The sequence below is a fragment of the Neovison vison genome, chromosome 13 (assembly GCF_020171115.1).
Source record: "Neovison vison isolate M4711 chromosome 13, ASM_NN_V1, whole genome shotgun sequence".
Taxonomy (NCBI): Eukaryota; Metazoa; Chordata; class Mammalia; order Carnivora; family Mustelidae; genus Neogale; species Neogale vison.
Window position 1 is genome coordinate 141,364,487 of NC_058103.1, and position 3,789 is coordinate 141,368,275.

Here is a 3,789-nt window from a genome sequence, read left to right on the forward strand (position 1 = left end):
AGAACTGCATGTTTGCTTTTTCTTAAGACAATCACCATGATTCGGTGTGAAGTGATTTATTCCTACTTCCCATTTCCCCACATGGAATATTAAAATGTTCTGTCCTCAAGGGTCAAGATTTAATACCTTCATGGCTATATCAAGGATATTCTACAGTGAAACTGACTCTCTCTCTCTTTTTTAAGTGCTTGGGCAGGTTGTGAAGAATGCAATTACTGTGAGTATAGTTTGTCATGGTACACGATGAGACACCATCAGTTTTCTTTTAAGCATTTATTTTGTTTTTAGTTAGATGACACAGTGGTATAGGAATTTCAGGTGTACAATATAGTGTTTCAGCACTGCCCTACATCACCTTTGCTCATCACTACAAGTGCCCTCCTTCATCCCCATCATCTGTCCTACCCCTCCCCCACCCCTCTCCCCCTGGTCACCATCAGTTTGTTCTCTATAGTTAAGGGTCTCTTTCTCCACTTGTTTCTCTCTCTTTCTCTTCCCTTTGTTTTGTTTCTTCAATTTCACATGAGTGAAATCATATAGTATTTGTATTTCTTGCCTGGCTTATTTTGGTTAGCACAATACACCCTAGCTCCACCCATGTCCCTGAAAATGGCAAGATTTCACTCTTCTTTATGGCCAAATAATATTCCATTATCTATCTATCTATCTATATATACCATATTATTTTTATCCATTCATCAGTTGATGGACACTTGGATTGCTTCTGTGTCTTGGCTATTATAGATAATGCTGCTGTAAGTATTGGGATGCATGTATCCCTTTGAATTAGTGTTTTTGTATTCTTTGGGTAAATATGCAACAGTATGACTTTGGACTATAAGGTGGTTCTATTGTTAACTTTCTGAGGGACTTCCACACTGTTTTCCACGGGCTGCACCTGTTTGCATTCCCACCAACAGTGCCTGAGGGTTCCTTTTTCTCCATATCCTCACCGACACCTGTCATTTCTCCTGTTGTTGATTTTAGGCATTCTGACAGGTGTGAGGTGATCTTTCTTGTAGTTTTGATCTGCATTTCCCTGATAAGTGATGATGAGCATCTTTTCATGTGTCTGTTGGCCATCTGGATGTCCTCTTTGGAGAAATAAGATGTCATCAGTTTTCATCATCATTGCTTTGCAACATGAGTGCAAATGTTCACTCAGTGAAAAAGTCAAATAACATTTCAGTATTATAATGGCATTAGTTTTCATTTCAAAAATTCCTTGGAAGGGTCTCAGAGACACCAGAAGTCCATAGACCACACTTCTAGAACTTCTCTAGCTTACAGTTGATTCAAGAAGCAACCTAGCATGCTTCCAATAGACTCCCTTTCTCTGAAATCAGCCAGACTTGGTTTCTGTTGATGTCACAAGTGTTCTATGTTAAAAGTGTCACTGTTTATGGATAGTTCAATCTAAATGTGTAAGGAACTCTAATTTAGGGCAATTTATAAATAAGTCCTTCATTATGACTGCACAGCAAATAATCAGGAAGAATGAAAGATTCTAAAGTTTCACTTTACTAAAAAAAATCTAACGTTTGTGCTTTTTGCATTTTTGGTGTTGAGTCAGTGTTGAATTATCAAGTCTACGTAGGCCCAGGAATTGTGGCAGAAGGAGGATAAGGGTATTAATACTCTCTCCTTTCATATGAGTGCTTCAAATGACCTTATTAAGCTAAGTATTATTGTTCTTATTTTAGACATTAAGAAGAACTGGGATTTAATGGTTAAGGACCTTGCCCAAGGCCACTCAGTGGTCAAACCTCTCATCCCGGCTGAGAGACTCCAAAGCCCAGAACCTCTTTGCTCTACCACACAGGAATTTCTGATAAGGATGCAAATATGAGCCTGTGACGTCTGAGGTTTATGCCTTGGAAGGCAGTGTTGCAAAGTCATGGGCATCCGAGGTAGTTCTTTAGGGAACTTCTTTTATAAGTTCTATTGTGGTGATATGATAATATTGGCTTTCTACCAAAGCAACATTTCTGACATACCATAAAGTGACATTTTAGGGTCAGAAGAGACTCTGTCCAAATTTATCACCACTGGGGCATGCCGGAATACTCAACACACATTTTAAAATACCATTCCCTGGGTGATAACCTGATTATTGTTCATCCCACTGAATCAAAATGAATCACATACAGTGGCAGGCATCTTCTTGGATGGCCTGAATAGTCTCTGCTTCCTCATATTCATACCCTTGTGTATGTAATCCTCCACCCATCCCCCTCCCCCGAGTGTGGACAAGATCTGTAACTTGCCTCTAACCAATAGAATATAGCAGAGGTGTTGGGATGTCACTTCTATGATAAGTTTCATAAGATAGTGACTTCTGTCCCGCTAGCGGACTCTCTGTATGTTTCCACGCTTGTACATTTTAACGAAGAAAGCTGCCGTATTGGAAAGGTCTCTGTGGTAGGGAACTGAGGGCAGCCTCTGGCCATCAGTCAGTGTGGAACTGAGGCTGTCAGTCCAACAGCCTGTGAAGAGTTGAATCTGGCCAACAACCATGACTGAACTTGAAAGCAGGTCCTTCCCCAGTTGAACCTTCAGACAAGCCCCCAGCACCTGCTAAAACCTGAGTTTACATGTGTGAGAGATCCTAAAACAGCAGACTCAGCTAAGCTATGCCCGATTGCTGACCCACACAAACTGGGAGATATTATATGTGTGCGGTTTTGAGATAATTTGTTAGGCAGCAACAGCGAATGGTTACACGGTTAGTATCTTTATCTGTCTCTTTCTCTAGCATGATCAGGAGAGAGCTGTTTAAGGTCAGTGAGTTCTTGTCATGTGTTCGGCCTGTTCAACCACCACTGGAGAGTTTCCTGCCAGGATATTCTTCAAAGTGAAAGGAGGAGGGTCCTCAGGGTAGTTCCTAATGCTCCAGGAAAGCCCTCTGTGCTCTCCATCAGTTCCCACCTTTGGGCCTCCCACTGGAACTCTCCACAATTGTGTTTCTCCACTTAAGCATCATTTAGCTTACAAACCAGAGGCAGCAAGTCAATTACTTCTGGAGTCTGCAAGTTCAGCCTGGGAGGGAGTTTATTAATCCCTCCATTGACTCGTTCTATGGCAAAGATATGAATGCAGAAACGCACTTCCCAATCCAGTTCATAAGCAGAGGTGCAAAATGTCTGGAAATTGACCTCATGAGATAAAGAGCTCCTTTGAGAGAAAGAGGGGAATTGGGGAGATGCTAAAATATAATGCAATGCATAGGCACGAGGCAGACTCTTTACTCTGGAGGCTTGTTTCCTCATCTGTAAAATGGGGGATGACCTCCAGGTCCTATAGACTTTGCTTCTTAGTCTGTCATCATCTGGGTTGCTGTGGGCTGGCTCTCTGGGTCCTAAGAAGAATGTTTCAGAGAGAATGAAGACGTACCTGTCTCCTAAAGGGGTTTTAGGATTAAACGAAATAAAACGTCAACCCCAAAGCACAGAGCTTGCAAAATAGTGAGCCTGACCGTGACTGCTTCCACGCAGGGGTTCCAGGCCCCGGTGGGGGGAGGGGGGTTGGGTCAGCCGGGGAGCGGGGCACTGCCCGCACCCGGGCCCGGTGGCCTGCCCCGCCCACGTGGGGCCGCGGCCCGTCGAATGACTCCGTGCAACGTGTTGGTGGCAGCGGCGGCGGCTGCGGCTCTTCCGGGCGCCGCAGCTTCCTGCCGAGCACCGCGCAGCCGCCTCCGCCGCGGAAGCCCCGGGTGCAGGCCTCGGCGCGGGTGCGGGACCCGGGCTCAGCCGCGCGCGCCCCGCGGGGCCCCGGCCGCCCGACCGCACG